The 26,480-nt window shown below is 43.1% G+C and overlaps 1 protein-coding gene across 1 annotated transcript in view; it reads right to left on the bottom strand.

Annotated features, from left to right (window-relative positions):
- Nucleotides 1-26,480, bottom strand: part of MB21D2 (Mab-21 domain containing 2) — a 119,906-nt gene that overhangs the window by 88,194 nt on the left and 5,232 nt on the right. The gene's annotated exons all lie outside the window — the stretch shown is intronic.

Consider the following 26,480-nt stretch of genomic DNA (forward strand, 5'->3'; position numbering starts at 1 on the left):
GACAGGCACAAATGACAGGGCAATGTGCAGGCTCTCTGAGTAGAAGATACTTTCAGGGCCACAAGGCCACAGCAAGCTGGGACTCTGCCACCTCAAATCTTCCTTGGAAGCAGGAGAACTATAAATTCCAATAAAAACAAAAATGACCATGGCCCACCATTATTAACTCTTTGGAACTTCACCTGAGTCTAAAGTGATGAACAGAAAGCTTGTTCAAATTTTGGACAACCCCACACACATCACAAATGGCTCTTTTTAATTATTTTCCTTACGTCTTTAAACCCCACTAGTTCAATTATTTTTATAATTTTTTTTTTCTTTGGAGATGAAGTCTCACTCTGTCGCCCAGGCTGGAGTACAGTGGCGCGATCTCGGCTGACCGCAAACTCCGCCTCCCGGGTTCAAGCAATTCTCTGCCTCAGCCTCCCAAGTAGCTGGGATTACAGGCGCCCACCTCCATGCCCGGCTAATTTTTGTATTTTTAGTAGAGACAGGGTTTCACCATCTCGGCCAGGCTGGTCTTGAACTCCTGACCTCGTGATCCACTCGCCTTGGCCTCCCAAAGTGCTGGCATTACAGGCGTGAGTCACCACACCTGGTCTATTTTTATAATTTTTGACAAAGTCTCCATTGTTTTGTGATGAGATGGGAGTATAAATAAAAATCATACTTGCTAACATTCTTGAGTACTTGAGTTTACAAAATATTTTCACGTACGTTGACTAGTTTTCTTAAGGTATTTCCCTTGCAGTATTTCCAAACACACAACAGAATTAATACCACGAGTACTCATTTATCCATCAGCCACCTTTAGCAAATCTTGACACTTTGCTACATTTCCTTCGGGCTTTTGAATAATAATAATTTAAAAAAGAAAGCTACAGATACAGTTATTCCATTCCACTGTGCTGTCATTTAGAGAGATGACTACTATCCTGAAACATGAGTGTGTCACTCTAAAGCACATTTCATACTTCTACCATACGTGTGATTCATAAGCAATTTATAGTATTGTTTAACATTCAATAAATGGTGTCATGTACTAGTCATTCTACAACTTGCTTTTCTAAACCTTATGTTTTTGAATTTTACCTTTGCTGGAAATATAACTCTAGTTCATTAATTCCAATTTAATTCAATTTTCACAGTACCTTTTTACCTAAAATAACGAAAGAGTAAATATCTTGCCTGATTCTAAGAAGCAATGACTAATTCAGATTCCATTCTCATCCATAAGTCCATGTTCTTCTACTGTAAAACTCTGTTTTCTGAAATTAGAAGACTGGAAATTACAAAGTCTTCATTTAAAATCCTGTCAAGCTGTAAGTTAAGGAAAGGAAAAAAAAAATCCCCACTTTCGCCACTGTCCCTAGATTCTTCACTATACAAACAGGGCTACCAATTCATTTCGAGAAGACGCTGAACCAAATTCTTTGGTTTCTTTGTCCACTCTGGGAAACGTGAACACTAACCAGACATTTGACGATATCAATGAACTTTACTTTTTAAGAGACAAAGTCTCGTTCTGTTTCCCAGGGTGAAGTGCAGTGATGTGATCGTAGCTCACTGCAGCCTCAAACTGCTGGATTCAAGCAACCCTCCTACCTCAGCCTCCAGGACTGCAGGAACACGCCACCACACCCAACTGTTGTTAACTTTTCTTGAAGAGTGAAAATGGTATGTTCAAAAGGAAAAAAGACGTTGCTTAATATTTATACAGTTTCAGTTTTACAAGATGAAAAGAGTTCTTGAGATTGATTGCACAAAAATGTGAACGTACTTAACACTACTAAACTGTACACTTAGAAACTGTGAAGATCGTAATTTTATGCTATGTGTATTTTACCACAATATTCAAAAAAAGGAAAAAGATATATTTAGGGATAAATTATACGTCTAGGTTTGATCTAAAATAATCCATGGTGGGGTAGAGGTTACAGAAAAAACAAAACTAACTATTAAAGCTCAGTGATAGGTATATGGGGGTTCACTATACCAGTCTCTATTTTTATATGTTTGAAGTTCCAAAATAAAGTTTTAAATAATGGCTTAGCCCAACGAAAAATATTTTTTCCCTTTACTAACAGGTTGCTTTTGCTCTTACGTAAAAATAAAAAGCATCCTATTTTTTGAATGCTAGCAGCCCTAAGATCTGCTTTACCTTTTGCAGTTCTAGAAGGGACACTGCTTCTCAAACTTGAATGTGCATTTGAGTCACCCTGGGACCTTGTGGAGATGCAGTTTCTCTTCAGTAAGGCTTGGGTGGGGCCTGAAATGCTGCACTTCAAACAAGCTCCCAGGTGCTGGTGCTGGTTCACGGGTCCCATATTGAGGAACAAGGCAACAGGGGACGCGTAGGCTGCAAGCATTTGCAAGGGGAGAATCTAGCAAGGCTTTATTTAAATTGCATATCTGGGGACTAGAAGGGCACCAACACTGCTCCTCCGTTCTGGGAAAAAGTCTCCCGGCTCCTTTGCACCCCAGCACCAGGCATCACTATCCACTTAGTGAGAACCTCTAAAATGGAGAGCATCATACAAAAACCTCCTAGCAATCAGCTTTATTCCAGCCTTACACTTAGATTTAAGTGTAGATTTAAGTTTAGATTTAAACTCCTTAAACAGCCATGAAAATCTAATGCCCTGAAAGATTCTCCTCCTCAATCTATTAAGTAATGACTAAGCCAAAGAAACACATCCAGAGGCCAAAGTGCAGAGGCCCAGGCAAGAGCTGGGAATCATTAACAAACTCTAAGAAGGTTAAACGCAGTATATCTTGGAAGCTCTAGTAAATTCCGTTAAAGAAATAACATTCATTAAAGCATGCGCGCTCCTAAGCAACCATCAACATCTCTGAAGAATCAAAAGAAGAATTTCTACCCGTAGAAAATCTTATCCACAAAATACAGTTATTTCCTCTAATGTTTTATGGTTGTCAGGTTGACTTAACCAAAGTCTTCTGTCCTCAGAGAAATGCTCTATTATCTGGTAGACTATGAATGCCTACAGGACAGGGATTATCACTGACGATTCTTAAGCTCTTACCATATGATCATACAGCTCCCATTTATTGTGCTTTCCAGGTGAGCACGAAGCAGTTTATATGACTTATTTCACCTAAAACACTCTGTCACTAAGGTATTTTATTTATTGAGTCTTTACTCACTAAATCCCTCCCCTCTTTGCAAGTATTTTTCCTAAAATGTTAATTCTTAGCTTCTTTCAGCAGAATGATGTAAAGGAGAAGGTGCTACCCTCTTTGACCTGTGAACTCCAGACCAAGCTATCTAGAGTCCAGCTCTGTCACCCAGGCTGGAGTGCAGTGGCGCCATCTGGACTCTGGTAGAGTCTAAGGGACTCTACCATCTCTACCAGCTCAAATCATGCCCCTTATGGTTCACATACGCATGACAGGGAGCCAGCCACTGGGAAGAGCATGGAAAGAACCCACCCAAGTCCCTGCCTTCAGCAAGCACGCAATCCAGTGGAAATGTCACCAGGCAGAAGAATTAAAATCTATCTATGATGTATTCAACAAACAGATACACACACACATATATAGTTAGTTCAGGCAGGCAGAGGAAACCCTTCTGACAAAAGGGTTAAGGAGTTCTCTATTAAGATGGTTTCTCTATTAAGATGGTTTTGGGGCTGGACCTTCAAAGAGTACTTATAACACATAAAAAAGGGAAAAAATGAACTAAGACACTGAAGCATGTGAGAACAGACTGGTGAGTAGCTTGGAATGGCTGGAATGCACAGACCCAGAGAGCAGCTCTTGGCAGAAAAGAATTCAATGGGCTGCTTATTACAGGAAGTTGATTTGCTCTGAAGTTCTAACTTTGCAATTAATATTTAATTTTTACTTGATAGTGTTATTCTTTTTAAAAAGTCTTATTGTACCTAGTTCCAGCAGCATTTCCCTGAGGCTGCAGCCTCTAGGGAAATTACAAGACACTTGCCCAGGCTAGGTCCTACCTACCTCTGCTGGCCCTAGAGTTTATCACAGGAAGATTTTTTTTGTTTTTAAATGTATAAATACAGTTTCCAGAGGCTTGTTCCAGGGTGACTCTCAAGCCCAAGCCAAAATACCTAACAAACAAGAAAAATCCATGTATGCAGAGTATAAAGATGTGAAAAGTGTTTTGTGAACTATTTGTAAAGCGTGCAACATAACAAGAAAATATTATAACTCTTATCACTGCTGGGACTGAACTCAGTCCAATGACCTCCAACAGAAAAGAATTAAGGTCTGAACACCCACATCCGGAGTCAACACTTCGTTTAACAAAATAAAATAATAAAAGTGTTGCTTAGTCAGTTAGGAAAAAAAAAATCCAAGGGTAGACACCAGAAATGACTTCACTGTGAAGGACAGATTTCCAGAAATAACACGTCTAATGCCATTTCTGAAACTACAGCTAGGCAGAAAAAACAATTCTTTTTACTTTTATTTATTCCCAGAGTAACAGAAACAAGAACCAAGAGCAACCTTTTCTTGACATCCCTCTGGTGTTTCTGGAAAAATATCTCCTTGCAATAAATAGTGCAGCATGTCCCTGCTTCCCTCACAGAACAGGTATGTAGGTCCATTTTTAGTATATAAAACTAGTTAATGGTAATATGCAAACAGAAATTCTCATCATTGTGTAGATGATCTATTTGCACTGATCACAGATGCCAGGAGAAATTCCCAACATAAATAAAAAGACTAAGAAGGTTTTTTTCCTGGTATTTTCAAGGCAATATACTTAGGGAAATCATAATTTGAGCAAATCTTGGAAACTCAAGACACCAAATAAACAAAGAGCTTGTACTTGTCCTTTAAAGAAAGCCTGGGTTTTAGAATGGGGCAGGCTTAGCTTGTAATGTCTGATGGGGCATCAGGACAAAAGCAAAACCTGAACTTCCCACATGATAATTTTCTAGGTATAGAAAAAGTCTGATGCAATCTGTTCTGTAAGCAATGATTACAGAAAAAAAAAAAAAATCCTACCTATAAAGTTCACAGTTGGCATACCCTGCCATTCCCGACTGTGCAGGTACAAACTCATCAATTTTGAAAGCCATGAAGCCAAGTGATTGTGCTATCTGGTTAAAAACCTTTGAAACAAACAAATTTCGGCAAAAATGATACATGCTCTGAGGATATGGCATTACGTCATAATGATCCTCCTCACATCCTCCATGGCAGGCGGTTATTGATATAAGATGTACGTGCATCTCAGGAGTCCCTAAATACTAGGTCCACGCAGAGACATGGGGAGAGGAAGAAAGAATGATGATTTTAAATATTACTCATAAAAACTCAGTTTATCCTGCGTGGGGGAAAAGATGATAGCAACATCTCCTATCCAAGTCTAGAGTTGTATTTTTAGAGGTCATGTTCACTATTTCTTAGCGGCTTATCTCAAAGAAAAGGAATACCACGCAGGGGAAGACTTATTTAAACTACAAAACACACATCATCTTCTGACTTGTACAAAGTTCTTATAGAAGTTTTCTGGTCAAATTAATTGGGTGAGTCATTTTATCTCAAACAGGTAGGTGTACTTTGCAATTTTTCATGAGAAAACATAAATACAGATTTACATATGGTCACCTGAATTTTTAGACATTGCCATCTAATTCAACCATGCATTTGTAATACATTGAAGGCCAAAACAAGACAAGGCTGCAAGCCAAATTCAGACTGCAGGCAGCCGATTCATAACATCTGGATTAGAATAATTAATGTAATAGAACAAGAGCAGGAAAATAATTAATAAATAGAACAAAATAATTAATGTAATAGAACAAGAGCAGGAAAAGCTGATATCATAAGAGGCACTGAAATTCGCTGTTTCCAAGCTGGTAAAAGAAAGGCAAAAGAGAGGTATTTGCAAATCCATTGCAGGAGAAGAGAGATGGTAGGAGTCCTCCCTCTGCATAACATTTTCAAGGGCTTCCCTTGCAGGCTTAGTGTGAAACCAAATGAGGTTCTAGATGACACTGTTTAACATGATGCCTGGCACCTAGCAAACAGCCAATACATGTTAATGCTTTTATTACTGTTATTAAGATAGCAAAACTTAAATGGGTCTTCCACACCAGCTACATGACCTCTGGTAAACTACTTAACATTTCTAGCTCAGTTTTCTCATCTGTAAAATGTGTCGGCACAGACCAAGCTTCAATAAATGTCAGCTGTTATTACTGGTATAGAGGTGATGGGAAGCCCTTCCCAAAAATGTGATTCATGAGAAAAGAAAAACTCTAAAAGCTGTGAACAAAAGGCAAAGTTTTAACAAATTACATTCCGATGGTTGATTCGATTTTAGGCCTATTATTTAACCCACCTGCACTTTTACTGCTTGGTTTGTAGAATGGAGAAAAACAAACTCATTTACTTCATAGGGTAAAATCATCTTGTACATTCTCTTGTGTCAAACAATGATTACAATTATTAGCCCAGACATTAAATCTTAACACTTCTATTCCATGACACACACCCATGACGACCACTCACAAATTCATGTGGCACTGGCAGCTCCTTTGGCCCACACTTCAGGAATCGTGCTACATAACAACCCCCACTGCCCGTGAGGCAGGGTCCATCTTCAGCTCCCAACGTGCTTTCACACCCAGCAGGCTCACTGGTCCCCACATCCAGTGACTGGGAGTTCAGATAATTTTGTCCCCATTTTACAGTTGAGGATTTAGACACTGGGTCTTTGAATTAATAACCCAAAGCTCACCCCAGGTTATGACCTTGCCTGCCTCTAGTAGCAAATAAATGCTACAGAGAAAGGCTCAGAAAAAGTCTTAATTTAGGAGTTTGCTAAACTTCAGTCATTGCTTTTTTTATTTTTATTTGGGATGGAGTTTCGCTGTTGATGCCTAGGCTGGCATGATCTCAGCTCACTGCAACCTCTGCCTCCCAGGTTCAAGAGATTCTCCTGCCTCAGCCTCCTGAGTAGCTGGAATTACAGGCACCTGCCACCACACCTGGCTACTTTTTGTATTTTTTAGTAGAGACGGGGTTTCACCATGTTGGCCAGGCCGGTCTCGAACTCCTGACCTCAGGTGATCTGCCTGCCTCGGCCTCCCAAAGTGCTGGGATTACAGACGTGAGCCACCGCGCCCGGCCATAGTCATTGCTTATTAATACAGCTGGTACAAGCAGACCCAGGCTAATATTATAGCAACTGAAAAGCAGAACGTAGCTCTATAATTACCCTAATGTTTCTAACAGAATTACACAAAGGGCATAGAACTATGTACAAAAGGGGGAAAATTGTATTAGACACCTCTGAACCTTTGAAATTGTATTACTTAGAACCTTGGCAAATGAGCAGTAAGTATTTAAAGAAGATTAAGAGGAATTTCCCTTTTGGTGTCCTACTTAATTTGCACGACAATATTTGGCTTCCACAGTCAATGTAAACTGCTCAGGGCCGCCGTGGTGCCTTCCAAGGCGCAGTTACATTCAGCCCAGCCAGCTGCCCAGAGCTTTTGCACCACCAAAAGCAGCAGGGGCCAAGTCACCAACCTCCCAACGCAGGTCAAAGCACCCCTGGAGTTTAATGAGTCACCCTTCTGAGAGCCACAGCCGGCGATGTGGGTTTCCCCATGTGTCAAGTGACATGACGTCTTTACTTCTTCGAATGAGAACCGAAACTGCGTTCCAAACATTTCCTTGAAATATAAATCACTGCCCTCAAACCGACCACCACTGCAAATCTCTACATCTAACCCATCATTTCAAAAGTATAGCTACCTGACACAGGTTTTGATATCAGTAAGAGGCAACTCTACTTATGGAGTCCTAAAATCACAGACCAGGAAGGGAAGCCTAATTTCCTCATTTTATAGTTGGGGAAAGTGAGGGCCAGAAAGAGGAGGTGATTAGCTGAAGATGACACAGTAAGTGACAGAAGAAGGCTGCCAACACCCCTTGACTGTATGGGAAAACATCGCATTTCCTCAAACATCTGGGAAACATCATTAACAATTCTCAGCACTTAGCACTTAGCCTCAGGTGGGCTTCACTGCCCATTTCTCAGGGTCCAGTCCAGGCATTCCCCCGTGTCCAAGCACTTTTCTCCCTTTTGAAACCAGTGCATGATTCCCATCCCCCACATCTTTAAAGAGCCACCCCTGGCTGGGAGGTGGCTCATGTCTGTAATCTCAGCACTTTGGGAGGCCCACGGTGGGAGGATCGCTTGAGGCGAGTTTGAAAACAGTCTGGGCAACATAGAGAGACCCTGTCTCTACTACATATTCAAAAATTAGCTGGGTATAGTGGTCTGTGCCTATAGTCCCAGCTACTGTGGAGGCTGAGGCAAAAGGATTGCTTGAGCCCCGGAGTTAGAGGCTGCCTGAGCTATGATTGTGCCACTGCACTCCAGCCTAGGGAACAGAGACAGACTCTGTCTCTAAAAAACAAATAATTTAAAGAGCCACCCTTGTTTTCCCATTCTGTTCCCTGTTCAAGCTCTTCTCTCCCCAGCAAATTTTTTTTGTTGTTGTTTTGTGTTGTTTTGTTTTTGAGACAGAGTCTCGCTCTGTCACCCAGGCTGCAGTGCAGTGGCGCAATCTGGACTCAAAACGACCTCTGCCTCCTAGGTTCAAGCGATTCTCCTGCCTCAGCCTCACGAGTAGCTGGGATTATAGGCGCCCACCACCATGCCCGGCTGATTTTTCTGTATTTTTAATAGAGACGAGGTTTCACCATGTTGGACAGGCTGGTTTCAAACTCCTAACCTCAAGTGATCCACTCTCCTTGGCCTCCCAAAGTGCTAGGAGTATGAGCCACCCCGCCTGGCCTCCAACGGATTTTTTAGTAGAACGTGGTTTCTGCAGCTTTTTGCCCAATCCTGTACCTGGCTTCCCTTGAAGATAAGCACAGGGACTATTTTCACCTGAGAGGTCTTCACCTCTCATTTTAATAGGGAGGCAACAGGTAACTGGAGAAACAAACCTGAGAACATGTAAAAGCTGCCAGTCTTACATTTTGCCCATGTCCATAACACAGTGTCATTTTTTTTCTGAGAAAGCGACTGGAGTTTCCACTTTATTGCTCAAACTAGAGATGAATCTCCGTCCCTCCACCTTCCTCCATTCTTTAAGAATCCTTTTGCTGCTTCCCACCCCATTCTTCCATCTCTCACCTGAGTAACAGGTGCATGCATTCTAACTAGGGTGTGCCAATTTCACCAGGCAGCTCTCCCTCAAGGGAAACCTCCCTTTAGGCTTTTTCTCACCCCATCACAACACAAAAAGATAAGATTGATAAGAAAGACAAACATTGATAAAGAAATCTCCTCTTTGTCTGACATCTCAGAGCACATTCCTGAGCTCCTCTCATCTAAGAGGGTTCTTTGGGCATCAAACTCATCACCAACTCTTTTTTCACCAACCCTCTCCACACAACCAGCCAGTCCTACACAGAAGCAGGAATCCGGTGGCCTGGGTTGGTGGGGAGGGGGCCAAGGGGGCCTGCTAGGGAATCACTCCATGGCTCCCACTTCTCAAGGGGCCTGAAGGAACAGGAGTGTTTTCTAAATACCATTCCTTCTGGTCCAGTGCTCACCTCCTTCATTTCACCAGCAGGTGCCCAACCCACGTCACCACCTTCACCCTCAAGAAGATTAGTGGAATCTTAAATCTCACATGCAGACTTTCAAGAGGGAGTTCCATACTCCCACACCCAGACATAGTCCCCCATCATCTCCAAATCAGGTCTCTCTCAATTATATCTCTTCTGTTCTAAGTAAAAATTACTAATATAAGCATCCGTTTGAAACCTCAGCTTTATTTCAATCTATTTCAATCACTTTAATCCAGCCAGGCAAGAGGTCCTCAATCAATGAAGCCAACGACTCACTGCAGAGAGGCAAAGACTCTCTTCTGCTTCTGAAGGCCCACTTGGGCTTGGTTTACAGAGTGGCTGGAATAAGCACACTGTGTGGCCAATTATATACCTTTTAAAACATCCAGAAAACTATTAAAGAAAAAGAAAATTTCATTCAGTTTCCTGGAAAATCTAGCTTTTGTTTATTTATAAGACATTTAGAAAATCACTAGAAACTTCATTCTACCTACTCAAGCTGTTGGGTTTTTGGGGGGTTTTTTTTGTTTGTTTTTTTGAGACCAGCTCTCACTGTGTTGTCCCGGCTGGAGTGCAGTGGCACGATCCTGGCTCATTGCAACCTCCGCCTCCCAGGCTCAAGCAATCCTCCCACCTCAGCCTCTCAAGTAGCTGGGACTACAGATGTGTGCCACCATGCCTGGCCTAAGAAACTGTTGAGTCAAATTCTTTGCACAAAGAATCACACTAGACCTTTATTCAGACAACTTTATGCTACTTCTCTTTTTACAGGCAACACACTAATTCTACTTAAGGAGACAGAAAAAAAGGATTTTCCACAAAAGTGTGGAAGAGAAGAGCAGTTTTATGTACTCTGCTGCTTGTTTAACATACAACACATGCATTAAGTTAATCCTTAAAACAACCCTATGAAGTTGGCATTCATCCTCTACAAAACCTTTTTAAAAAAACATGGCTATAAAATTAAAAGATGAAACATTCTTTTATCCCTGTTACACTGACAAGGAAACTAACGTTCAGAAAGGATAGTTTGCCCAAGGTCACACAAGCTGTCCCACACAAGCTGTAACAGGTAGGTCTGCCTGACTCCAAAGTCCACGTTCTTTCTTCCCACTACACCACACAACCCAGCGTCCTTCGCCTTTTTTTGTTTTAGAGATGAGGTCTTTCTATGTTGCCCCCTGTTGTGCAGTGGCTATTCACACGTGTGATCATAGTACACTGCAACTTCAACCTCTGGGCCACGAGTGATCCACCCACCTCAGCCTCAAAGAAGCTGGAACAACAGGTGCATGCCACCACACCCAGCTTTCCTTCATATTTACTTCTTCTGTGGCACTGATGCCTACCCTCCCTTCCAGATCCACAAGGACAAAAGCACTGGTATTGTTCATCTCAGACAATGAAAACTGAACACAGAAACACAAATTTTGCCTACAAAGACATTGCCACTGGAAACTAAGTCTTCCCCTACTGGCCCAGTATCCTGTTAGCAGTTCATGGATATTAGCAACACCAAAATAATTACCATCATTGGCTAGTTACTGAGTATCTCAACAGGCAATAATCCAGCTAGAACTCCGATATTCAGAGAAAAAAGTTCCAGCGTTGGTGTGTCTTGGGTGTCACTGCAGGAGCTTGCTTACGGCTGTGGGACCCCCTAGGAGGAGCAAAGAGCATGGGATGAAAGGAGCAGAGCTGCCTCCAGACACAACCTGCGGAAGAAACGGCAGGCAAGAAAGTGAGGGAAAACCTATGGTTCCCTTCTCAGATTCCTAAAATGAACCATCAAGGTGAAACAAGACATAAATTCCTCTATGGAAGGAGGAGAAGAGAGACAAGGAAAGAGAAAACGGGGAAATTAATAGCAAACAAGTTCTGCAACTTGTAGCAAACAATTTTCCCTTGGTAGATCAAACAACCTCGTGGGATCCATGAGGTATTTATTAGAATGTGGTAACAGGTGACAAAGGTTGCATAGCTTGTTCAAAGTCGTCAAACTAGTCAGAGAGGCTAGTTTGATGCAACAAACTATGCAACAAACAGAACGGTTGCATAGCTTGTTCAAGGTCATCAAACCAGTGAGCAACAGTGGAAGACAAAGACCCAGGTTTCCTGACTCCTGACCCCAGGGCTCCTGCTCACAAACCTCTGTGGAGACTGACAGGAGGCCCCACTAACCAAGGGTTAGGTCATTAGGTTTTGAGTTCCCATTTTACCAGTAACTTGCCATAAGATAGAGATTAGTGAGGACTGTGACAAACTGAAGAAAATGTGGCACATCTAGAGGAGGCAGCTGCTATTCAGTCCGGGTGATTATGGCCATATAGGAAATCACGTCTAGTTCTTCTCATTTTTCAAGAAAATCTCCCAGCTTTTAAATATTTGCTCCAAAATTTTAAAAACAGCATGTTGGTCAGATCAAACACATATGGGGGAGGGGTGGAATGAGCCTACAGGCAACCAGTTCCAAATCTGATGTATGTAAAATAAAAAACCAAAGGCCGGGCATGGTGGCTCACACCTGTAAACCCAGCACTTTGAGAGGCCAAGGCAGGAGGATCACTTGAGCCCAGGAGTTCAAGACCAGCCTGGCTAACATGGTGAAACTCCATCTCTACTAAAAATACAAAAATTAGCTGGGAGGGCATGTAGTCCCAGCTACTGGGGAGGTGGAGGTGGGAGAAGCGCTTGAGCCCAGGAGCTGTGATCATGCACTCCAGCCCGGGTGACAGAGCAAGACCCTGTCTCAATAAAAAAAAAATTAAAAAAATAAAGGACCAATACTAATAGCTGGTTCCTGACTGAGAGACCACATGGGCATGGAGGTATTGGTGCTATAGTATTATCTCTCATGCAAATATACTACTACTTTTTAAGTACATGTAGATGCTATTAAGATAAAATTTAAAGTAATTTACATAAGTTCACAGTAGCATTTTATAACTATTTATTTTTCAAAAAAAAAACTGACAGCAAAAATACAACCAAAAATACATGAACCTCATTCATTTTTTTTTTTGGAGATGGGATCTCACTATATTGCCCAGGCTGGTCTTACACTCCTAAACTTAAGCATCCTCCTGCCTCAACCTCCCAAGCAGCTGGGACTACAGGTGTGCATCACTATCTCATACTTTTCTTAATTGAGAAAAAAGAAATTCTCATATTTAGAAAAGGTTGGGAATAACTGGACTAGACAATTTCAAAAGATGTCAGTCTTATAATTTCATGATTATATGCTACAAAGAGGTGGGAGACTAGGAAGGAAAGATAAGTTCCCAAAACACATCAAGGTATATACTTAAAGCTCAGAACACACATAGCCATCTTAGTGCCTCATCATGAATGGTGAACCACCCAATTGCCCAAGTTCAAGAACGAAGGTAAAATAGCCAACAATACCAGCAATATTTGTTGATCTGCTTCTCAGGCAATTAAAAAAAAGACAGAAACAGATACACAAAAGGCCACCATTGAGTTTCTATGGCAGTGTAAAATACCAGACATTAAGCACAAACAATTGCAAATTCATAACTGACTGGTGCAACTAAGAAACCTGTGACGCTAGAAGGCCAGGGAAAAATTTGACCTGTTCTAGGCTGGCCTAAAAGGCCTCCCCGAGAAGTGGAGATTTGACGGAGCTGAGATCTCACGGATCAGTAAGAGTTACGTGGGATGAGAGAGATGGGGCGTTCCATCAAAGGCCTCTGTGGGCAGGAGGTGCTATTTTCAAAGAACTGAAAGGCCAACGTGGTTGAAATGAGAGTAAGAGCTTCTGAGATTTCAGTGTGTGGATGAAGAGGCAACAGGACAAAGAGCACTGAGGCCCTCCAAACATGTTCAGAATGTTTGTGTCTTTACCTTAACATATAATGCAAGGCCAGTACCTCACATGGTGCCTATCTCACAGCAGGCATACAAGAAATACATGGTAAAACGGAAGTGGTTATAGGAGAGGAAGCTAGAGATGTGGGCTGGAGCTGGGTTTCCAAGAGCCTTGTAGAACAGGCTAAGGAGTTTGAACAGCCAGGCGCGGTGGCTCATGCCTATAATCCCAGCACTTTGGGAAGCTGAGGTGGGCGGATCACTTGAGGTCAGGAGTTCGAGACCAGCCTGACCAACATGGTGAAACTCCGTCTCTACTAAAAATACAATAATTAGCCAGGCATGGTGGCGGGCGCCTGTAATCCCAGCTACTTGGGAGGCTGAGGCAGGAGAATCACTTGAACCCAGGAAGTGGAGGTTGCAGGGAACCGAGATCACGCCATTGCACTCCAGCCTGGGTGACAGAGCAAGACTCTCAAAAATAAATAAATAAATAAAAGAGAATGGGATGCCCATAATGGGTTCAGGCGTACTTAAAGGATGACTCAGCATGGAGAAGGGCTTGAAAGGATGCAAGACTGGAAGCAAAATCCCAGTGAGATTATTACAACAATCCATGAGACAGATGGTAGTGGCCTGGCCTATGGTGACGGAATGGAGTGAAGAAAACATAGTCCAAAAAAGGTAGCAAAATTGACAGGCCTCATTTCCTCTTCAGCTCTGGGGTAGGGAGAAGCCCAGGATGGCTGGCAAGTTCGTGTCTTGGGCACCTCGTGTGTGGAAGTGTGGCTGACTGAGAAGAAGCAGGTTTGGGGCACAGATAAATTCACTTTAAACACTGACCTTATGTCACCTTTGAGTCATCCAAGTAGAATTGTCAAAGAGGCAGTCAAGAGGTCTGAGCTGGAACACAGGCTTGGGAGACAGAGACTGGCACTTTAAGATAGATTACAGAGGCCAGGCACGGTGGCTCACGCCTGTAATCCCACCACTTTGGGAGGCTGAGGCGGTCGGATCACGAGGTCAGGAGATCGAGACCATCCAGGCTAACACAGTGAAACCCCGTCTCTACTAAAAATACAAAAAATTAGCCGGGCGTGTTGGCGGGCGCCTGTAGTCCCAGCTACTCAGGAGCCTTAAGCAGGAGAATGGTGTGAACCCAGGAGGCGGAGCTTGCAGTGAGCCAAGATCACTGTCACTGCACTCCAGCCTGGGTGACAGAGCAAGACTCTGTCTCAAAAAAAAAAAAAACAAAAAAGATCACAGAAAGTGTTGAGGGGAGAAAAGAGAAAAGCAGTCACCAAGGGTTGGACAAATCCATCCTTTACACAGGGATGGAGAAAAAGGAGAAAACCAAAAAGAATACGTTGTCATGAAAGCCAAGGGAGGAAAGCATTTAAAAGGGACAAGAATGGTCAACAGGGTCAAGTTGGAGAAGAATGCCAAGTCACAGCACCATGTTCTGGTTTGGTTGGTTTTTTCCTTGAGGGTATTGATCATAATCTGTAAAGCTTCTTTTTTTTTCTTTGCCCATCTCCTCCTAAGAACGTATAAGTAACATGAAGATTTGCTCCCTATTGTATTCCTATGGCCCCATAGAAGACTTGTTGCAAAGGCCGGGCGCGGTGGCTCACACCTGTAATCCCAGCACTTTAGGAGGCAGAGGCGAGCAGAGCACGAGGTCAGGAGTTCGAGACAAGCCTGGCCAACATGGTGAAACCCTGTCTCTACTAAAAATACAAAAATTAGCCAGGTATGGTGGCGCCCGCCTGTAGTCCCAGCTACTGGGGAGGCTGAGGCAGGAGAATCACTTGAACCCAGGAGGCAGAGGTTATGGTGAGCTGAGATCGCGCCACTGCACTCCAGCCTGGGTGACAGAGCGAGACTCTGTCTCAAAAAAAAAAAAAAAAGACTTGTTGCACAAAGGTCTCCAAGGTCTCTGTTGAAGACATTGATGAAGGATGGATGTATGAATGCTTCAGGAAGGAAACAGTACTGAAAAAGAACTACAGATGGAGAAGGCAGAGATAATACCCAGGTGAACGGCCCGAGATGGCAGAGAGGATGGAGCCAGGGTTGGTTGGTCTTGGATGACACAGAGACATTAGGTGGATCATTTCCCATCAATCCTCTTCCCCAAGAAACAGAGATTTTTTAATTGTTTCCTATGAGGTTCTACATTGTCCAGATAGTTCACTATTCCATAGAGAAATGAATGTTTCCATTCCTGTTGAGACTTTATTGCGGCCGGGAGTGGTGGCTCATGCCTTCAATCCCAGCACTTTGGGAGGCCGAGGCGGGCAGATCACGAGGTCAGGAGATCGAGACCATCCTGGCTAACAAGGTGAAACCCCGTCTCTACTAAAAATACAAAAAAAAAAAAAAAAAAGACTTTATTGCCAGAAAGCCATGAGTAAGTAGGTTGGGAATGGGGCTTCCTGAGAATTTCAATTCCATTCCTCTGCATCATGAGCACCAGGATCTCAAGCAGTTATTTCACCCCAACAACCAATTGTGTCCCATCCTATGAATATGCTTCAATGCTTTAAAACAAGTCAAGGTACAAACATATGCCCTTGGAAAGCAGGAAAGCTGGAAGGGTTATTCATATTAACAAATCATTAGTCACTTTTTAGTCACTATAAGAGTCACTCACAGCACTAAAGAGGCCAATCCCTTAGTTCACATAAAACCCAACTCAATTTATAAATTGGGACCTCAAAGTCAACTTCCTAAAAATACATTTGGCATCTGCCTTTCCCTGAAAAATAGATCTGCTCCCCCATTATCCCCACAATGATAGACTACATTAACTATGTCCTAATTAAATGTTCTAAATCTGAAATTAAACCCATTGGGGGAGTGTGGGGGGAAAGCCCGCATCTTCCTAAGGCTGCCCTAATTTACTTAGTGTCAAGGGCCCAATTGGCCTTTATACCTCTTTAAATCAATCAATTAGCTGGGACGCACCTTCTTACTTTCAAAAGGAGGCTGTAGATAGGATGAGATTTCATACCAGGACTTTTCAATAAACAAAATCACAAGCATCAAAAGAATGTTTGTCCTGGGAGCTGCCAAGGAAGGCCAACTGATAGAGTGAAAAGGGCTCTGGACCAGGAATCAGAACCGTAAATTAGCAACCGGCTTTCAGGAGATCAAAACCATTATCTTTTCCACTCTGCCCACTACCCCCTCACTTCTGTTCTTCCGCTCAGTGTGTGGCACCACCCCACGTTTGTACACCAGCAACCACATAGAGCCCGGCGTAGTCACTTTTGTGAAGGTGCAAAGAGGGAAGGAGCCCGACTGCCGACGTCTGAATCCAGCCTCTATCACTAGCTTGAGCAAGGTGATTTCCTGGCTTTAGGTTTCTTATCTATAAAGTGCGGACAGGTAACAGTACTCTCCTTACAGGACAGTTGTGAGGATTAAATGGATTAATAATTCTAAGTACTTGGAACATCGCCTAGCCAACAGTGAGGAAGAGTTTCTCAATTTCATCATTCTCATCACTACCATCACTGTTTGACCTTGAGCAAGTCACTGTTCACTAGGGGTTAAGTTTCTCCATCAGTAAAGTGATGGGGTGGATGAGCTGATCTCAGAAAGATTCCCACTAGCTTAACTCCTCTCTAATTCTTCGAATCCTATTACAACACCCTAAATCCTCCTAAGCTCTAAGACCAGCCACAGGGAGTGAAGGTTATGCTGGTTCTTTCAGATCCCGAGGAGGTTGTTTCAGCCCATGCAGCGGCAACTCCTCCCAGCCACAGGCTGGTCCTATAGTCCAGAGTCCAGCCCGCCAGCCTTGATTACAGATATTAGTTGTTCAGAGATCAAAATATTCATCATGCTATTCAAAGCTGTGGAAACAGCACAGGCATAAAAAAAGGTCACACTTTTTAGAGGAAAGAAACCAGAGAGAAAGAGATGAGGAACAAATCAAAAGACCAAAGCAAACACGACAGACCAAAAATACACCTTGCCTATGAGGCTACTTATTTAGCATCCTTCCTCTAATAGCAATTAAGAGAACTTCAAACTACAAGGTGGCTTTGTAACAGGGGATATTTTCCCTACCTTGAAGCACAGCCCTCTTGGAGTGACTTCCCTTGCCTTCAAAGTCAGCAGAATCTTCCCTGGAGCACAAATGCTATGAAGCCAACTGTCTCAGGTACAAGTATCTTTCTTAAAGCATTAATTACCCAACATTTACATAACCTCCATTCCGCCCAAAAGTAAAGGCAGCATTCAGGATGATCAAGTCCCCTTTTCTTTTTGGCCCTCAGTTTCCGTGTCTATAAAACGGAGGAGGGAGGAAGTCAAGCCACCTAATTTTTGAGTTTCCTGGCAGCATTAAAATTATAAGAATCTGTCCATGATTTGTACTTTGCATGGTAAGAGGTTTTATTTTGCTTTTTTAAATGAAGTCTTGAAAAAAGTTCATAGTTATTTGCCAATTTCTGCCTAAAGCTAGACTTCTTGGGTTAAATCCTCACTTTATTAGTAGCTCTGTGACTTTGGGCAAATTACTTAACCTCTCTGTGTTTCAGATTTCTCATCAGTAAAATAAGGATAATAGTACTAATAGAGTTTGGATATTTGCTCTCCCAACAACTGGTATCTCATGTTGAAATGTAATCCCCAGCGTTAGAGGCGGGCCTGGTGGGAGGTGTCTGGATCATGGGGCAGATCCCCCATGAATGGCTCGGGCCATCCCCCTGGTGACAAGCAAGCTCTCACTCTGAGCTGTTGAGAGATCTGGTCATTTAAAAGTATGGGGGCACCTTTTCCCCCACTTTTGCTTGCTCCTGCATTCGCCATGTGAAGTGCCTGCTGCCATTTTCCTTCCATCATGACTGGAAACTCTCTGAGGCTTCACCAGAGGCTGAGCAGATGCCAGCACTATGCTTCCTGTACCACCTGCAGAACTGTGAGCCAATTAAACCTCGGTTTAAATTACCAGTCTCAGGGATGTGTTTACAGCAATGCAAAAACAGCCTATTACAAGTACCTTCCTCACAGTGTTGGTGTTAGGACTGATTTAGCTAACATACATAAAGTAATTAGAACCACACCTGGAACACGGTTCGCAATATTTTAGTGTGGTTATTATTATTTTCAAACGTGTTCCCATTCAAAGAGAAAATGTATTCAGAAGACAGTATGCAAGGACAAACACACACATAGCAGGAAACCGGGTTCTAGTCACGATTCTGCCACAAACTAGCTGTATGCTGTGGATGAACTCCCACCCTTCTCTGGGTCTCAGTTTTCAGAGCAGGCTGCAAAAGAACTTTCCTGAAAGTATTCAGATCAGAGGCGATAAGTTGATAGACAGTGTTCTGTTTGACCTACAGTTTTAAACCCCATGGTGTTTCTTTAAAATTTGATTTATTCTAATACTTAAAATCTGGAGATTTTTCATAAAGATCCAAAACATCTAAAGTTCTATCAGCCCAGACCCTCGGCCCCGGGCCCTTGGCTGCGGTTCTTAAAGTGCGGTCCCTCAACCAGCAGCAGCTGCATCACCTGGAAACTCATCAGAAATGCAAATTCTCAGGCTCCATTCCAGAGTTACAGAGTCAGAAACTGTGGAAGTGGGGCCTGGCCATCTGTGTCTCAACAAGCAGGACACTGATACACACTGAAGTTCCAGAACCACGGCAGTGGAGGAACAACGGGCAGGTGTTGAAGGGCAGTGGCCCCATCAGAAAACAGGGACGAGAGGTGATCTCCATTTACCAACGTACCCTGCCTTCCTGGCATCCCTGACTCATACTGAGGAGTCGGCATTTACTGAGCCACACACCACACTCATCTTCCTTACCGTCCAGTCCCTGGGAGGCCTTGGGCTCCGCAGCTCTGACCTAGGTGGACCATCTTTCTCACAACGGGGTAATGAGCCCGCAGGCACCATATGCCCGTAGGATTGTGTTGTTCCAAATCAAAACTGTATGAAAAGCAGGCTGTGCACACCAAGGGCACAGTTGAAAGAACAAACTGTTGAGTTGCCTTTATTAATCACAACACAATCCGCGCAAGCAGCTGCTATGAAGAACAGCTGCAGCTGCTAAAAGGGTGATCTTGAAGCAGCCTAAAACAGTGCTTACAGCTGAATGCCCATCAGGCACAGGCAGACTTACAGTCTGCCTCACTCAGTGCCTTTCTCCAGGCCAGAAATCATCCCCTTTCCATTCCTTGTGACAGGGTGGGATGGGGTAGAAAAGCTGTTGTTTTGTTTTTAAATTATTGCCAGCTTGGGCAACATGGCGAGATCCTGTCTCTGCAAAATATTCAAAAATTAGCCAGGCGTGGCTGGGCATGGTGGCTCACGCCTGTAATCCCAGCACTTTAGGAGGCCGAGGTGGGCAGATCACGAGGTCAGGAGTTCGAGACCAGCCTGACCAACATGGTGAAACCCCATCTATACTAAAAATACAATAATTAGCCAGGGGTGGTGCCAGGCGCCTGTAATCACAGCTACTCGGGAGGCTGAGGCAGGAGAATCGCTTGAACCCGGGAGGCAGAGGTTCAAGTGAGCCGAGATCAAGACACTGCACTCCAGCCTGAGTGACAGAGCACGCCCTGTCTCAAAAAAAAAAAAAAAAAAAGAAAAGAAAAGAAAAATTAGCCAGGCATGGAGGTGTGTGTGCCTGTAGTGCCCAGTACTCAGGAGTCTGAGGTGGGAAAATTGCTTCAGCCCAGGAGGTTGAGGCTGCAGTGAGCCGAGATCGCACCACTGCACTCCAGCCTGGGTGACAGAGCAAGCCCTGTCTCAAAAAGAAGAAAAAGAAAAGAAAAGGAAAGGAAAAGAAAAGTATTGTAATATGAAGTATGAGGTGAGTTTCAAAGGATTTGAGTTTGATCCCACCTCAACCATTTAGTGACCTTGAATGAGTTACTTAACTTCTCTTGATTATGGTTTCTTCCTGTGTTAAAATAGATACAATAGTAATACTTACTTCCTAGGGTTGCTGAGGAATAAATCAAATCAGATTACACATATGAAAGCATTTTGTAAATTGTGGAGGACTAGATAAAAATAGAGGCTTATCAGCATCATCCCATGAAAGCTGCAGTTTGAACCATAAATCATAAAATGTAGAAGTCACTGTTTCTGGCCTAGGACTATCGGGGTAAAATCTGAGAATCACATGGCTACAGAGGGCCTTTTGAGGACTTGTAATCCAACTCTTCTACATTCCTCCTACTCCACCCCCGCCATCCCTGAATGCTATTAACAGGAGTCTAGCAAAAGTGTGGTCCCACCTGGAAAACCTTTACCCACAAAAAGCAGCTCACTAAATGCCAAGGCAGGCAGCCCCACCCCATCATAAGCCTTATCTGAACATAGACCATTCCTCCTTATGGAAACCAAATTAAACTTGCTAAAATTTCAGCCGCCTTGAAAGCTCCTTTCAAGTTTACCCCTCACCTCAGGGCCTTTACACCTGCTGTCTGTCTACCTGGAATACACTTCCACCCAGGTCTTCAGATGGCTGCTGCTGCTGCTTCCATTTCAAACGTCTCTGCTTCAGGGAAGGCTTCTCAATCATTCTTCACTCTATCCTACCCAGCTGCCCACCATCATCATATTCTTTGCTTCTTGTTCTTTTAGAGCACACACCCCTGTTTACTTGCATGCTTAATTTTGTTAAATCCTCCAGAGAACAGAAGATCTATGGAGGTAGTGGTCTTGGTTCTTATTCACTACTCTGTGCACTTACATAGTAATTGCACCAGTAATTACACTAGCACATGGCAGGCATGCCAACATATGTTGAATGAAGTTATGAATGAATGAATGCTTAACACCATTCTACACACATTGTAGATATTCAAATACTATTTGGAAGAGACGAAAGCCTAAACAAGACTTATACCAACTCCCACTACTGACTTAACTCACAAGTCTTCTTGCGTTAAGGAAAAAATATAAAATATAAACAAATTGAACAGTTCCCCATGCCAGCTTTATTCATAGCAGCACTATCCCTAGTTATCTCTTTATCTTGTGTAGAGTGAATTCATGAAAAGGCACTTAAGTGGATGAAAAACAGATAGCTGTTTCCTGGAAACAGGGCCTCACAGAAGGGCATAATTATGAACAGTTCTTAAAAGAGATCACTCAGCTGGCAAGTACTTACCCAGGTCTATTGTAAACACTGTCACAAGCCCTAAGGATGAGTTGGGCAAGGCCTAAAAATCAGACCTAGGGAATGAATGTCTATACGGCTTGTATTTACTCATTCCACTCTCAGTCAGATTCACCCCCTATATACCCTTGGCTCAGGTGAAGAGCAGAGAAGTCCAAAGGGGAATGAAACCTCCCATCCCTCCCTTGTCTGCGACTATACAATCAACCCCCGCAACCCAAGAAAGATGGCTAAGGGTAGAAAAGTCTATAAGCTCTTTGCAGGTGATATACTGACTGCGGCAGAAGACACCCAATAGCTGGGTGGAGTCTTGATCTCCAACTGATTCTGTGACCTACGAATCAGTCACATCACCTCCCAGAGTCTCAGTACTCCCATCTAGAAATGGGGATTAATACTTCCTATACAACCTTTCTCAAAGGCCTGACCTAAGGATAATACCATACCAAATGTGAATATTTATTGTCATCTATAAAGCATTGTGCAAAGATAAATTAGTATTGATGGCAAATAACAGTAGTTTCTAATAATAAAGAATTCCTACAACTTGCGTTCCAGATTAACCATCCAAACGCTTGGAGGCACTTGGAGGATGACTGATAAGCACACTAAACGCCATAATGAGAAAGATAACGTGTGCCCACTGTGCATTCTGGAAAGCCCTGAGTATGGGCACGCCAGAGGTCCAGAAGTACCCTCACATGCCTGTGAAGAAACACCGGGGTCCACAAGGAAGGGAACATCCCTATGAGTCGTGAGTTGCAGTTTGCTGTTCCCAGTCAACAAGCTACAGCAATCACTATGGACATTTCTTATATTGCCCTAGGATAGGTCTTAAGGAATGTAGAAAAACTTGCCCTACATCCCTCTGCCACATAAGGAGATAAGATCAAGATTTTCTGGACTCCAGAAAATGATATAGTATAACTCAATGGATTTTTAAAAATCATAAAGAGACAAGGTTAGAAAGTGCTAATTTCTCAGAGACTGCAATAAAAAGCTTCACTGGGAAGAGCTCTTTTAAAGAGTGACTCAAGTCACATCACACTTAGTGAGCACCTACTATGTGCATGACCCCCTGCATGCTGCAAAGATAAATAAGCCAGGTATTCTTTAAAGCATGGGAAAGAACAGGCTAAGGGCCACAAAAGGGACCAGGTATTAGGAGGAAACACAGGAAAGGTAAATTTTCTTCTTTTTTTTTTTTGAGACAGAGTCTCCCTCTGTCGCCCAGGCTGGAGTGCAGTGACGCGATCTAGGATCACTGCAAGCTCTGCCTCCTGGGTTCACGCCATTCTCCTGCCTCAGCCTCCCAAGTAGCTGAGACTACAGTAGCTGGGATGACAGACGCCCGCCACCATGCCCAGCTAATGTTTCGTATTTTTTTTTTTGTAGAGACGACGTTTCACCGTGTTGGCCAGGATGGTCTCGATCTCCTGACCTCGTGATCCGCCCTCCTCGGCCTCCCAAAGTGCTGGGATTACAGGCATGAGCCACCGCGCCGGGCCAAATTTTCTTCTTCTCAAAGAGATATAGGAAGGCTTCATGAGTCAAGTGGCATTTGAGCTGGGAGAAAAAAATAAAGCGGACATAAGGTGTCAGAAGGTCATCTGTAGAACCTGGGACATTTAATTGTTTCTGTGACATGGATCCTCTCGACAGACTGTAGAAGCCTATAGATCCCTGCAGAGAATAGCATATTTAAGTGAATATGATAACATCACACAGGATTTCCAAGAAAATCAGTATTAAAATACAAAATGCGGCCGGGCACGGTGGCTCACGCCTGTAATCCCAGCACTTTGGGAGGCCAAGGCAGGCAGATCACAAGGTCAGGAGATCGAGACCATTCTGGCTAACACAGTGAAACCCCGTCTCTACTAAAAATACAAAAACATTAGCCAAGCATGGTGGCGGGCGCCTGTAGTCCCAGCTACTCGGGAGGCGGAGGCAGGAGAATGGTGTGAACCCGGGAGGCGGAGCTTGCAGTGAGCCGAGATCGCGCCACTGCACTCCAGCCTGGGCGACAGAGCGAGACTCTGTCTCAAAAAAAAAATAAATAATAAATAATAAATAATAAATGCATTTTTAAAGTAAATTTGTGATAGAGTACCCTATGTGATTATTAGTGCCTTAAATAACAAAATCTAGCAGCAAGTCTAATATCCACCATAATTTCAAAGCAGCAGTAAACATTTTTTGAGATATCTGCAACAACTGTAATGTGAAATAAAAATGCCTGGGATTTCTATTGGCAACAAAAACATACGTACCACTAATAACACTATGGTTTCCCACCTATATTTATAATGAAAGAAAATGCTATATTTAAGTTAGAGGTTAATACAAATAAAGATGTCCTTTTTTCCCCACTCAAGTTCCCAGGTTCCATGCTGTTTCCATGGACCCAGGTTAGGGAACTCTGATAAAGAGCCTCGGCCAGGCACGGTGGCTCACGCCTGTAATCCCAGCACTTTGGGAGGCCGAGGTGGGTGCATCACTCGAGGTCAGGAGTTCAAGACCAGCCTGGCCAACATGGCAAAACCCCATCTCTACTAAAAATACAAAAAATTAGCTAGGCATGGTGGCACGCACCTGTAATCCCAGCTACTCCAGAGGCTGAGGCAGGAGAATCACTGGAACCCGGGAAGCGGAGGTTGCAGTGAGCCAAGATTGAGATCGGCCACTGCTCTCCAGCCTGAGTGACAGAGCAAGACTCTGTCTCAAAAAAAAAAAAAAAAAAAGAGAGAGAGAGAGAAAAGAGCCTAAGAGCCTAAGCAAAGAAAGAAAGTGAGAAATTGGGGTGTATGTTACATGACAATGTAGAACATGCAGAGACAGGAGACGGCATGGAAAGGTAGGTACAATCCTCAGAAGATGGCAGATAAGGTAGGTAAAATCCTTGGAGGTCACCAATGTGAGAATTCATTACTCCCAATTATTAAATAATAGAATAGAGGTGGGGCGTGGTAGCTCATGCCTGTAATCCCAACACTTTGGGAGGCCAAGGTGGGAGAATCACTTGAGCCCAAGAGTTCAAGACCAGCCTGGGCAACAAGACCACCATCTCTACAAAAAAAAAAAAAAAAAATTTAAAAATTAACCAGGCATGGCTGTGCTCTCCTGTGGTCCCAGGTACTTTGGATGCTGAGGTAGGAGGATCGCTTGAGCCCAAGAGGTCAAGGCTACAGTGAGCCGTGATGGCACCATTGCACTCCGGCCTGGGCAACAGAGTGAGACCTGTCATTCATACATATATACGTAAATAACAGAATGTGCTCTAAGTTCTAGAAATGCATCTTCTTTGGAATAAAAAGAGATGAATGAAAGAAGCTAGGAAAATATCATTCTACAAGTTTCAACTTATAGCTCCTCTTTAAAATGTAGAGGACAGCATATTGATAAATTTACTCCTAATAAAAGAGCATGGATCCCATACCATCCCCGTTATGTAAATGTACGCATATGTCTGGGTATAAGCATATGTATAACACAGATGTTTAGAAAAAATGTGCATCAAAATATTAATGGTGATTCAAGTTTAGGAGTGATTTTACTTTTTCCTTTGCATTTTCTATCATTGGAAAACGGGCAAAATTAGGCCCAACATAGGTTAGGAGACTTAGGGTAAAACACATACCACATAGCACAAAACAGAGCTGGTACAAGAACTCAGAAATTCCCTTTTCTCTTACTATATAAAAGCTTTCAGATTCAGAATTGAATGCACCTGAACACATGAAGTACATATAATTATTAAGCCCACCTTATATATTTAGAAACTGAGGCTTAAAGTCTGAGTGACTTGCCCAACGTCACACAGCAAATATTAATAACTGGAGATTCAGAGGTAAAATCTGGGTCTCTTGGTCCTCCTGAGTGCAGAATATTGTCCTTGTTAAAAGCCAGGGTTTTGTATTCATCCTGAGCCAGGTTAAGTCCCACCTATGCCACTCACTTGCTGGTAAACTTGGATGAATTGGTAAACACTGGAAACAGGGGAGGGGTCCCTGAAGGCCCTTATGAATTTCTCAAAGTTTTTGTTCACCATTTTATCTTCAGAACCCTGCATGCTGAACTGCAAACACTATTACATTCATTAAGTATTTGTCAAATGCATGAAAAAAACAGAGGGAGAGAAAGAGAGACAGAGACAGGAAGACAAAAAGAAATTCTCTCAGGCGGGGCATGGTGGCTTACGCTTGTAATCCCAGCACTTTGGGAGGCCGAGGTGGGTGGATCACCTGAGGTCAGGAGTTCTAGACCAGCCTTGGCCAACAACATGGTGAAACCCCATCTCTACTAAAAATACAAAAATTGGCCAGGTGTGGTAGCAGGCGCCTGTAATCCCAGCTACTCGGGAGGCTGAGGCAGGAGAATCGCTTGAACCCAGGAGGCAGAGGTTGCAGTGAGCCGAGATCATGCCACTGCATTCCAGCTTGGGCAACAAGGGCAAAACTCTATCTCAAAAAAAAAAAGAAAAAAGAAAAAAAGAAATTATCTTTGCTCCTACAGACTAGGCAGGCTACTGAGTATAGTATGTCTCACCCAAAAGTGATGAAAACTGATTGCTACTACAATAAAAGGAACATGAGCTTCTGAGTCAGGAATAACTGGATTCAATCTCCAACTCTGAATGATCTTGGCCTAAGTTCTTGACTTCTTTCTTTGAGCCTCACCATTTCATCTTTAAAAGGGGTAACAACACCTATTTCACTTCCAAAATAGGCATGATACTTACACTTACAAAGTTGTGGAAAAAAGATTATATGAGCTAATGGACTTAGGCAAAGTAGCTAGCAGCATGGTCAGCACATGGTATGAGCCAAAATCCTCCTGGGCTACCCTAATTGTACTGCATAGTTCTTTCAGATGTCAAGCTGCAGAAATAATTCCAATTTA

Source organism: Pan paniscus, chromosome 2 (assembly GCF_029289425.2).
Source record: "Pan paniscus chromosome 2, NHGRI_mPanPan1-v2.0_pri, whole genome shotgun sequence".
Taxonomy (NCBI): domain Eukaryota; kingdom Metazoa; phylum Chordata; class Mammalia; order Primates; family Hominidae; genus Pan; species Pan paniscus.